This window comes from Dermacentor variabilis, chromosome 2 (genome assembly GCF_050947875.1).
Source record: "Dermacentor variabilis isolate Ectoservices chromosome 2, ASM5094787v1, whole genome shotgun sequence".
Lineage (NCBI taxonomy): Eukaryota > Metazoa > Arthropoda > Arachnida > Ixodida > Ixodidae > Dermacentor > Dermacentor variabilis.
Genome location: NC_134569.1, coordinates 22909343 through 22922544, shown reverse-complemented (window position 1 = coordinate 22922544; position 13202 = coordinate 22909343). Strand labels below are relative to the sequence as shown.

General features: G+C 39.2%; 1 protein-coding gene and 1 long non-coding RNA gene across 11 annotated transcripts in view; one reads left to right on the top strand and one right to left on the bottom strand.

Moving 5' to 3' along the window:
* LOC142571500 (uncharacterized) overlaps positions 1 to 13202 on the bottom strand; it is a 236683-nt gene that overhangs the window by 179120 nt on the left and 44361 nt on the right. The window lies entirely within an intron of this gene.
* LOC142571506 (uncharacterized) overlaps positions 1 to 13202 on the top strand; it is a 91679-nt gene that overhangs the window by 46974 nt on the left and 31503 nt on the right. The gene's annotated exons all lie outside the window — the stretch shown is intronic.

The window sequence follows — 13202 nt, the reverse complement described above, 5'->3', positions numbered from 1 at the left end:
CTTTTGTTACATTTTTTCTTCCTTTCAAATGAGGCACAAAAACTACTATATTTCTGACACTGTACCTACGGAAAACCACGTATGGCAGACAAAATTTGTCAATAATGCAATGATAGCAGAAAATGAACAAGAGCTGAACTTTTTACACCTTCACTGAATTAAAGCTGCACAGAGCCATGTTTGTCAGAGACTTTTCAAAAGAAACGAAAAAACAAAGCCCATCAGTGTAGTGCGCTACAGTAAAAACTGAAAAAGACAAAGCTTAATTCAGCTCCACAGATTAAGTATATGAAATTAAGAAGGCATGCAGTGGTCTTATAGGCGAAAGTGCATACATCCTGAATCACATGAATGCCATGAGCATAACTTTAAGCATGAACAGGAGACAACAGACCAGAATATTTCGTAACATTGTGTAGTTAAAGAACTTTGTGCCAGAGATTGAATTCAGCCGACATCACGAACCCTAGTAAATGTGTAAATGGAGAAATATTCTAGCTCCTTTTAACTTCACGCTAAAATGTATGCTGATGGTACAGTGGCTTTATCAAGAGCCTCAGTGTTTGTTATAACAGTACTAGCTTCAGCAAAACCTATCAAAATAAGAATTTATGTGAGTCAGTATTGGTGTGTATGCACGTAAATTTTCTTTTTCTTTTTTTCTTTTTGCTTTCTTGTGTAATGTTGATGAAAACCTGGCTTCAAAAGCTGTTATGCCTGGGCAGGTCATAGTGGCCACAATCAGAAAGACATTACAGAAAGTGTGCGAATTAAGTGAAAAGAAAAAGAAAGAAAAAGAAAAATAAGAACATTAAGAAGATGTAAACAGGCGTTCACAGCCGCAATTGAGAGAAATAACAAACAATGCATTGCACATAGGATGTACTATGTGAAAGCTTGCCACATAGGAACACACACACACATACACACACACAAAAAAAAAAATAACAGCTGCATTCAGAAGGACACAATAACTCCACATAATTAAGAGTGGGTAAAACAATATATTCCACATGCAATAATTCAATGAAAGAAGTGTCACAATAACAAGTAGAGTGGTCTTAAAGGTACAGACAACTTATACATGCTTTAAGCTATATTAGAGTAAGCAAACATTGGTGACAATCAACTAAGAAAATTCTTGCCAAAGTATACAGAAAAACAAGACTTAATACAGTCGAAATAAATTTTTACTCGGCACAACCTCTTGGTTTTCATCGATTTCAATAGCTGTTGTCACCATTTTTAAAACCCCATTCTGTTAAGAGATTAATAAAGGTGTTTAGCATCTCTACGGGTAATCCATGCAGTATCTCTTAATTATGAACAGTGCAAACTGCTGCACCAACAATTACTATTTTCGCCAGTCCCACTTTACATGCCTTACGATGATTGAAACAGAGGCAAAGTATGGTCACTATAGGCAGGCTCTAACAAGGCCGGTACCCCAGATGTATACCTTGCAAATGAAAAAAAAAAAGGGGGGGGGGGAGTACACAGGCCATAAATCATCCATTCCTCTGTGATGGCCTTGTTGCTAGGCTTGAAAGCTTTTCTAAGCTCAACTTTCATGTAAGTTAGAGCAAGAAACCAATGCACTTGGAATAATTCAGACTGAGGCATACCTGCTGTGGTGATACGTGTACTAACCTAACAATTAAGCACGAATTCTCTATATATAAATTTCCTCTATAATGGACTAGCATGCAGCTATATTCTTTGGGCATGTTAAAGCTTTTCCATCATGCACAATAAGAAATTACCATAACCACCAAGGAACAGTAGTTTGCTGCATTATTCCAATTTCACATGAAGTGAAATATTAGCAAAAAAGGAAAAAGTAGATTGTAACCTCTTAAAGGGACACTAAAGAGAAAAATTATCTTAGTTTAAAAAATTACCCTTCTTCAATATTGAAAAAAAAAAAGAAAGAAAATACTCTTGCCGCAAGAAGATGCTTGGTAAGCCAGAAAACACAAAAATGAAAAACAGGTGGTGGTGCTGCATTGAAGTTCTTGCACAAGGTCGCCATGATGTCATGGATTTGACTGCACCTGCCATAGAGCAAGTAGACAGGAGCGCCAACTCTCATATCTTCCAATGCATTTGCCATGGCCAAATAATGTGTCAGCGACAAAAGGCACCCAGCATTCCCACTGTGCTTCTCTGCCTCAGCTCGCCTACTCTCTTCTGTATTGCTTTCAAAGCCATTTTCCTCCCTTTCTTCCTTTGCCAGCTGCTGGCACCTAATGTGCGCACCGCACGACAATCAAGTTCAGAAATGAACGTGTCATGAACCCTTAAACTACTATATAGAATCATGTAAGGATCGTGTAAGGGCCACACCTCCAACTAACTTGGTAGCCCAAAATTTGGGGGGTAAAATTTCCAGCAGAGAAGTAATCGCCTTCAGTGCTTAGATGCCGCACGTGCTGTGCACTTCCGTGTCCCACTGCTAGATGGCAAGGGCCATCCAGTAGCGGCCCTTAAACGGAACCAAATGGTTCGGTCCCATGTAAGGGCCGCACATCGTCAAAATTGTGAGAAAAAAAAAAGCGCGGCCCTTAGACAAGTCTATACAGTATCAAAATATTAAATCACTGTAGGCCTTGCTTTTGCTGTTGTTGCCGCTTGAAATGGAATATTGTTGCGATATGTTATTCGAACGTGACTGCAACTGGTAAATATGTGATCAGCCCATTCTAAGAGTTCTGTGTCACCAAAGTTACCCATCGCAGTTCTACTAGTGGAGATAAAGGCAATAACAGCATGTCGTCTAAGCGCGGAGCTTTAGAGATATGTTCACTTGTGGTGTTGCTAATGGGAAGTAAGGTGGTCTAGCAGGAAACAAAATGAAATGCTTTGTGCGTGGGCGCCAGCCTGGCCACTACACTTATGACTATCACTTGAGGGAAACATCAGCTGCCTTAGGGAGAGTTCCAGCATAAAACAAATGTGCTGATGTTCCTGAGGGCTTGCGCTGTGCCTTTATTGATTTTAGGGCTCTGATGCTAGCGGTTGCCGAATACAGCACTGTAGTGCATGGTAAACACACTTGAAAAGTTTCAATTGTAGCTGGAGATGTTAGCCTGGTTGCAGATATGACATGATGCAGCATGCTGGCTGAAGCATGCTGCAACACAGGTTGAAGTACACCATAACTCTCAGTTCGTGAACACAGACATGAAAACATGCACCCATAAAAAAGCTTTGCACAAAATTTTCTCTGCCACACGCTGAATGCCCACCAATGTAAGGCAACTGTCTTCAGCTTTTCATTTCAGTTTATTATTAAAGATGTACCTCGAGTAAAAAACATGCCTACATACAAAATCAGCTTGTTTGACAGCCACTCTACACCCTTGATACTGGAACTTATTGTAGTAAACTTTCATGCATTTAAAAGCAACAAAATATCCCATGAACTTCAGCAGGTGACAAGCGGAACTTGGTGGCACTCGCTAGTGTCCCTGCCATATACAGGGATACTAGTATACACACGCCTTGAGCACTATGAGGGCAACAGCAGAAACAGATGTACAGTTTCACAATAAGCGAACTGGTCAATGAAGGAAGAGCCCACTTTGCCCCACTGCATGCCTCGCCGCGCATAGGCTACTGCTGGCAAAACCACCCTGGGTGCTAGTAGCAAGTTTAAATGCCATCTTTGTTTTACCCCACCAAGCATCTGGCCTGTCAAGACACAATTGGTATGCCTTAACATGTGTCAGCGCTTATGTCTATCTTACTTCTGAGCGCATGGTCGAGCCTAGTTAAGGTTTTATCAGTAAAAATGGACTACATTATATTTAAAAGAGCCAATCACAGATCCTAGAAAGTTTTAAGAACTTTTACCGAACCACAATAGCCAAAATGTGGAAAAAAAAAGACAAATTTGTGACGTCACACTGATGGGCTTTCAATGTGAAATTTCAGAAATGTAACTTTGGCTTTCAATCTCTCTTCTAATAATCAACCTACTACCACGAGATCAATAAAAACAGAGTTTTTTAAGAATACCTTATTAATCTAAATTGATTTAGCATTTCTCTTTAGTGCCCCTTTAAGTGACACCCAAACGGTTTACATAGTCTGAAGCAGCCAAATAATCATACAAATAGGATGAGTGTACAAACAAGTCAATTGTTGCACACATAAAAATGGTGTAAAATTCAGCCCTGTATGCTTCACTACCGGAGTAAGCATTACAGTGTTTGTATTTTCTTCAGAGGAGCATCGGAAATAAATACATAGGAATGCTCCTGAAAATCTGATGGAGAGCAAGAAATCTAGAAAGTTTGAGAATTAAATCTTGTGTTCAGTATATTCTACTATTACTTTGCTAGTGTGTGATTGCCTCCATGCTATTCATAGCAGTATATAGAATTACATCAAAGCACATAACCATATGTGAACATTTCTTACACACATTCAGAAAACAGACCATGTGCTAAAATTGCAAAAACTCATGCCACACATAAGATAATGCCTTTTATAAAAGCTCAGGCCAGCTAAAAAAAAAAAAATAAACTAGCATTTACCAGCCACTATATCCAAAAATTCCAAAGTTTGTCATGCATGAAAACATGCACTAGATTATAAAAAAAAATTGACTACAAAGTGCAGATTTGCACAATCAATCAAATGAGAAAGGTAACTGAACACATTAGCATTGGTAGAGGTAATAGGTGTGTCTGTCAGTAGTGAAAACAACAGAGTCTTCTGTCATTTCAAATGTCATCAATTCTGGTCGTTTGGTAATTTACAAGGATAAACAATCTATAACATAGCCTACTCCAACTGAGCAGAAAGCTTGTAGTCATTACTAACACCAAGACGATGTCTGAGAACTGGGTCCTTGTTTCGTTACGAATTATACAACAACCACTTCAACTTCCACTGCCATGTATTATACTAAAGACATAAACAAACTTGACAACAGCATACAAAACACTGTCAAGACATAAACAAAATATACACCTTTTGACAGTCCTAAAGCAGTAGTACTGTTCATAGCATAAGATGGAAGCACACATTTGGTATAAAGAATAATCGTAATTTCAATTATACAAATTATGTTGGTTTGTGGACTACCAGAAACAATTTTTTTTTCTTTTGTAACTTACAACAATATAAATAAATGCCCCTTAGGATACTATGTTCAGTACCCATGTTGTGCTGTACGAGTGATGTACCAGTAGAATAAAAACCTCCAAGAAAACAGTGATCGCTAAAAAGTGAAAAAATACATTTGGGCTGGATTGCATGCAAGATATGTTCATCTCCTCAATTTCATTGCAAAAAAGGGACCCTCAGTAAATGTCAGTGTTTTTCATGATACAAAACATGATTTCGCTACATAATTTTTTTTTTTTAAAGGGCCCTGAACCACCTTTGAGCCCTATTTGTTAAACAGTCTTCAGAGCACAAAGCTGTGAATATCTTGCCCAAATTTTCTAGTTAAAGACAGTGGATATAGCTAATGAGCAGCATGTAAAGACCCCTCTTTTCAAAAAGAACACTGCTACTCAGCATTTTTGAAATGCTAGCTAGACACCAGCTGACATCAGCACCCTACAGGTGCCATCCATTAAGTGATCTTTGACTGTGAATTAATCGCAGCAAAAGCTAGCGCACACATGCACATTGAGTAATGCAAATGCTGGAAAAAAAAATATGGATAGGCAGCTGTCAACACATCCCACCCACTCTGTCAACACTACCTTGACTCCCCATGGAAAAAAATAAGGGGGAGTGATAGACAAATCACTTGCTACAGGCACCATGCTAGCTGAAGGGAACCAATGTGTTGTTATAGAAAGTTAAAAAAAAACAGCTTTCTTTCTATCTCTATTCATATTCTGTACTATTCAAAAATGCCGCTCAAAGCATATTACTTAAAAGGCCCTGCACTAATTCTGCAGTGTTCCTCAGATCTGAAGAAAAGGAGTTTCAGGGCCCCTTTAAATGTGCAACGCATTAAATTACATAATGAGGAACTACAAATAAAGAAAGCAGAACATACAATACACTACAAATCCAACCACCGACACATGCAAGATAACAAACATGTCTATGCCTTAAAGGAGTCCTGCAACACCGTTTGAATGTGATAAATAAACTGGCCCGATAATTAGATCATACTGTCGTAACATCAGAGCAAATATTATTACACCTTCCCACAACATTTCATCTTTCCTTTCCTGTAGCCATTCCAAATACCTGCCATCCTTAATGTGTTGACAGATGATAAGGTTCAACATGCTAAAGCCGCACCTTAGCTAAGAGGAATGCGACAGTTTGCAAGTTAACCTTGACCACTTGAACCTATTTAGCATGCAGTAAGTATTGCTCCACAAGTACTTTTGTCATCCACTTCCAATAAAGTGTGGCTACGGCAGCCATGAACAAGCCGACAATATTGTGCTCAGTAGCAGAACACCATGGCTGAAAGTGCATTGTTCACACCATCTACTAATAAAAATTCCATACAAACAGCCCTGGCCAATTTCTTCAAACATAATGAACAAGCAATGCCATAAGAAAAGTGAATGACCACATAAAAGTTGGACATAGCAAGCAGAAAAAATTAACTGGTTCTAACTGTTTCAGGCATAGGACATGTAAAGGAAGCAACAGTTCAGTTATTGAGCAGAGCATTACTCTTACTGGCAGAGAACTGCAGCTGCCAGTTTGGTAGGAATGACTGAACAAAGAAAAAGCCTCAAATGTGTCAAAGCCCATAACTGTGACTCCGCTTATCTGCCCTAATAAAATCACCTCATAAAAACATTTTACGGGAACAGATTTGTGATCAAGTTAACCAGCTTTTAACATGTTGTCCTTCTTGTCCTGTTATTTACGCTGTACTATATGTCAACCATAAACCTGTGCGTTAAATTTAGACACTCAGGCAAGCTACATATGAGGCACTGCTTTCTTGTACCAAAGAAGTTCTGAACATTTACTTTGAAGTCTTGTAGGGTCCATTTAAAGCATTATTGCGAAGCAATAAATACGGTACATTGATGTAAGAAGCCTTCCAGACAGCACAACAAAGCGGTGCTGATAAGAATTACACATTATTTACAGCCATTTAATGAAGCAATAAAACAAAAATAAGCGTCATGGGGCTTGCTGTCAATTCAGCTGCACATACTAAGCAGTCATTGTGGTACTCTCAAAGTACGGTTTTATTATCAGAAATAAGCCCATAAATATGCCCAGCTGCAACATTTGTAGGCCAGTAAAATAACATAGTAAAATAAAAAACGTGACTGTTGCACCCAAAAAGGAATGCAAAGTCAGGGTGTCCAGGTCAGCTACTCTATATAAATAAAGTAATACAGTAGAGCTCAGCAGTCAACAGTCACAAGCCATTAGTGCTCCACAAGCATGATGCAAACAGGGTTTAGCAACTGTATAGCAGATGTCATGACCACAAAGAAAAAGGTGTGTGCTATTCAAAGCTGCATTTGTAATCACTAAGAAGAGTTTCCAGTTACAATTCAAGACAAAGCATGAAACAATCTACATGCATTCATCCCACAAAAGTACAATCACAGAAGGCTAAATGTAATATTCTAGAAGAGATTAGATCCACTGGAGAGCATAAAATTCAAGCTGCAGCTCCACAAAGCTCTAAAGATACACCAAGGTAAGTAAAATTTTCTCTATTCACAACTTCATTTGCACAATATTACTGCAAGTTTCAAAGAAGTGCTGCTCTTTAAGTACAGAGCAATATGTGAGCTAGTTCTAGATCTATTAAATTGGCAGTGTTGGTAAACATTCAATGTACAGACTCTGCTTGCAAGACTAACAAAGTTGTAGCAACAGTAATTCCCAAATGTCAGGGAATTAATTGTGCATAGTGATCAGTTTTATGTGTATGTGGGTTTGAATCCACAGAGCTCTAAAGATGCACCCCAGTAAGATGTTCCGTTAAGAACTTCATTTGCACTATATTACTGCAAGCTTCAAAAAGGTGCTGCCCTCTAAATACACAGCAATATATGTGCTAACTCTAAATAATGATGTAAGGGTTTTAGCCACTATATTAAATTGGCAGTGTCATAAGCATTCTATGTAGAGACTCTGCTTGCAAGCCAAACAAATCTGTAGTAACAGTACACTGCTCCCAAATGCTGAGGCATTACTCAATTGTGCATAGCAATCAGTTTTGTGTGTATATGGGCTTCACACAGAAAGAATGTGCCATGTGTAGTAAAAGTTCCTACACCAATGCTCTTGTGGCAAGAGCAGGTAGATCTGTATCCATTAAAGATAGATGCTCCACATGTGGATACTTCCAGATAGCTAGAGCTCTTCATATTTGCAGCAAGCTTGCTCCAGCAAATACAGCAATGCAGAACTGCCATATATCCACTCTAGGCACGAGTGAATTTGCCTGGGAAGCTTTAAAGCAGACGGTATATGCCATAAGATGCATAAAAGCCTAACAAAAAATAAATAGACAGAACTGTGGGTCTAGTACAAAGTCCAGAACACTTTATATTAAAAGTATGCAAACACGATTTTCAAATTTAATCTGAACACAATTTAGCCTGATAATGCTATTTAACTATTAAATACCAAATTTTTGAGTTATGAAAAATTGAGACATCCAAATAGTTAAACCTGCAAGTACTACCTCCCAAACGTCCACATCTGGCCATGTCACAAACCTTGAAAATTGCGGCACTACAGCAAAGTTTGCATTAATCCTGCCAAAATTATCATTTTTTTGCTCATCATGAAAATTCGTGGAGTGCATTGCACAATCAGCACCACTGCTGCGAACAGCACACAGAATCACTAGTGAAAAAAGTGTTTTGAAGAAAATAAGGCCCCATGGGCATGGCAGTGACATGATTAACCCAACCAGTTGCGATTCGGGACTTGAAACAAAAATCGAGTTCACCAACTGGCAGAACTGCTTTCCCTAAAATGCGCATAGGTGGCTTTAGCACCCATTATGTTTGCGTGATCAAAAAGTACTGAATGAGTATGCAGCACAGCAGACTTGTTGGCCTCTCAATCTTGACTAGGACTTGTGTTGGGGCTAGTTGGAATAGCATTATTGGGATACAGTGCTGCAGAGGTATACTAGATGCACAACTAGATCCACTTCCTCATTCATGTTCATGTTCCAGTTGTGTCTAGGATGCCTCTGCAGCACTGTATCCCAGCAAAGCTCTCAATCTTGATGGTGTAGACACACCATTTCTACACTGTGTTCCCATGCAGATATCAGTTGCGATATGAAAATGTGTCGGCTTGGGTGAAGTAAAAATGAGTAAAAGATTGCTGCAGAAAGCAATACTTTGTATTTTGTTTCAGTATTTTCATTTCTGCATGTTTTACTTTCAATTTGATATGTATGCAGCTTCATGGGAATAAAATCGTAGAGAAACATCCATTTTCATGTGACCCCCACCCCATTTGCAGCTTTCTATACTGTAGCTTTCAAGTTGCTGCTTTACGAAAATTGCTGCTTTTTTTTAAATGGTACATAATTGCATATTATTTAGTCCTGTATGGTTCTCTTCTTTTTTGTGCACTGTCATTTTCATGCTACCAGTATAACAATAAGCACCATCCGTTCTTGAATTTAGTGTTCTCTAAGCAATACGTTACTGCACCTTTCTTCTTTATTTTGTTTTTAATCAATTTTATTTTTATTTATTCCTGCGAATGAATACTAGATCTGCAAGATGCAGTTCAGGGTTTCTTGCCCTCTTCTTATGTACACGTTTCAACTATCCTAGCTTTAAATGTACAATAAATGAATATATACGACCTTTATGCTTACACATTTTTTTTTTACATTGTTCACAACACTATTAAATTTGACAAATCAGTTCTGGAGAAATCTGCAAGGTGAAGGAAAGTTAATGAAAAAGAAAACTGTCATCCGCCCAACTGTTGCACGAAGCTACAAACAAAACCTATATGAGAGTCCCAAAAAGCGTTGCAGTCGAAGAAAAAATTTGTCCAGCTCAGGGATTTGAACCCAGAACTAACGCCTGTTTGAAGCAGTTGTTCTACCATTCAAACTAAGCGAAAGGCTAGGAGATTGCAGGACAGGGCTGAATTAATTGATAACTCTAAGCACAGGGACACTGAATATATAATCTTGGAAAGGTAGGAGGCAGTCCACAACACAACACAAAGAAGAAAATGAATGACACTAATGCTCTCTTCTTTGTGTTGTGCTTTTGTGTGCTGCCCCCTTACTTTTCAAGACGATGGGAAACCAACTAGCCCAATTATTGGCATTAAGTAACAAATCAGTTGTGCAAAAATAAGCGAAGTGGTGAAAGTACAGTGCATGATGAAGTAGCATAAGGCTCCTTTGTAGCTTCGTGCCATTCTTGAATAGATGACAATTTCTCCCTTTCACTACTAAATTCTATTCTTAGCTGAGCCAAGATTTCATTATTAGCACGACCAAACCTTACACTCGTTCCTTATTGCAAAGAAATGTGATAATTTTCAGTGCTTCTAAATTTTGTTTTTCGAGGAGTGTTAGCCCATAGCATATACACTACGGTAAGCTGCAGCTGAGCCGTTGCCTATAATATGGAGATGACACAAAAGTAAATGGTAAGAGTTTTCCAATGTTTACCTTAAACATTTTGAAGGCTTGAATAAGCACAAACTGAAGCAACCACTTTTGATTTTACTGAAGTGTAATATGAATAAAGAACATCCAAAAATATGCCCTGTGCTCATGGTTTCAATATCTCCAGGGCAGCCACTAATAGAACTGTGCTATGTGCTGGAACTGTTGCCCTATAGAAATGAAACGGATGTTTGATGATACAGTAGAATCTCGTTAATTTCAACTCCAAAGGGACCAGAAATTTATTAGACTAGAACAAACTTAGAATTAAAGACCCCTTTAAATATAGCACCCAATCAATTTTGCGATACAGCATGAAAAACCAAAACCACCATTGGTTTTGATCTTTCCTCCATAAGCATGTGACATGTACTGGAAGAAGCCTAGATTTTTGTGTAAAGTCTAAGCACCATAAGATTGCACCTCACGCTGTTTGCTGCAGGTGCTAACAAAAACTTGCAAAGGTAAGCCCAGAAGGATGGCAGCTTGACACATGACTGTGGCGTTCTCAATGTTGCAGATGATGTGATCGAGGGCATGCTAGGAGGGGCACCTAGATGAGCATGTGGTAATGTGACCAAGCAAACCTTAGGAAGGAGGAGGAGAGGGACAGCTGAGCGCATCAGGCGTGCTGGGGGCTCATTCCTGTTACTTTAACCCAGATGCGAAAGGAGGGTGCACGCGACCGGTTTGGTCATAGCTTTCCATGAGACTTTTCTCGTCATTTTTACATCACACGACATTAGAGTTCTAGTATAATTAAGGGTTCGACGAAAGTTCGTCTGGTCAGGCATGGAAATGAAATAATTACGGTCACTGACCATGTCTGATGAATAATCTGACGTTTCGGAACCGCGTACGGGTTCCTTGTTCACTGAGTTAGACACTCGTTCTAGTGACGCATAGTTCTAGTTCTAGTGACACATAAGAGCCTTCACCTTTGGCTCAGGTTTGTTCAAAAAGTTGTGCATGCGAGTGAGACGTACTGTTCGAAATAATCACTGCACACTTGTTGGAGCTAAAATTTGTGGGAGTTTTTCTCTATTGAAATATGTCAGCAAAGTAGTTCGAATTATTTCTCAATTCAAATTGGGGAATTCACTGAACCACAGTTCTGTCAAGGAACACGTATCAAATAATTCATAAAATTATCTAGGCTTTTCACACTAAAGAAATAGAGGATGCACACATTAACCAGGCATGCACTGCACAGTTGGGCAAGGATTCTATAATTTGCTTAGCACATGCACTCCATCTACACAAAATATGTTTTTCTTTCCACTTTCTGCATTAACCTTTAGCATAAGCATTTTAGACAACATTTTCTTTTGAGTCTTGCACTGTTATTTGTTGCTGTTGCTTTAAATTTCTTCAGTTGGAAGCCAGTGCTCGTGTTGTAAAAAGAGAGAAAATCAGGCAAGCTGGTGCTGCTTCATGATTAAAATTAACAGCACAGTGAAGGCAAAGGCAAACTTTAACCATTAACTCATGCCATATGATTGCCTTTCTCTTCAGTTCACTTTGTTCACAGCGCCATAATTGAACCCCTTCACCTCCGCCCGTGCGGCGCTCCCCCGCCCCTGGTGTTCCAAGGCGCATTTTCCTGCTCCGTTCAGCATGTGCCACGCTGCAAGAAAATCCTCTATATTCTGCTACAAACATCACTTTTACAAAACGTCTGGTTTATTTTGCTTACAAGAGACTTCCACATCAGATGCAGTAAAAACAAATATAAAGCCAGTAGAAAAAGTTTAATAACATGCAGGAATGGTGGAGTAAAGCTTTACATTTTTTACGCTAAGAAAGTCTCTTGGACTTTTTGACCTGGCAATTGAAAACTAAGCACAGCCTCAAAGATTCCGCTACAAAGTGTTTGATAGCATGTGCTACAAAAGATGAGCCCACACTCGGAAGCCTGTATACTTTTTTTGAGCCTGTTTCTCTGGTTGCAATGGCTACAGCAACAAATAGAAGTATGGCGAGTGGGAAGGTTTGTTCTTTTACTATCAACTTCTGCTTAAAGTGAGGACGAGTGTGCCCGTCTAGTGCGCGAAAGCCAAAAAATCTAGAAAATAGGCTGCAGTTTGCTGCTACCTATGAAAAACTTGTCAAAATGCCTGCCTTAAAGGCGGCCAGTGCAGCGCTGGCCAGCTGCACTTTGGCCTCTTCTGGCCTGGCCGGCCGCAGAAGCAAATGGGTTAATAGATAATAATTACTAGCCTTGCGGAAAAAATTTGTTAACAACTTTACTGTCGTCTTGCACAAGTGCAGCCTCAATGTCCCCTTGTTCCACATTTATCTCAGCTTTTGAAGAAGCGACTGTCGAGGTGGTAAATGCCCAAACAGTTCTTGTGACAAGGTCAACTGGATCAGCTTCTATCTTAAAGCAAGCCGTTCAATTGCAAACTTTGATCTAACTACAGGTCTACCAAATTATGTGTTTGGCTGGCCCAGTAAAGAATAAAACTGTTCACAGCCTAAGTTAGTGCATTTGAAGATTAAACTAACGAGCAAGTCACAGTAAAGGGTCAAGAGTGAAAAGTTTGCCAGACTATCGGAATTATAACTTCTGCGC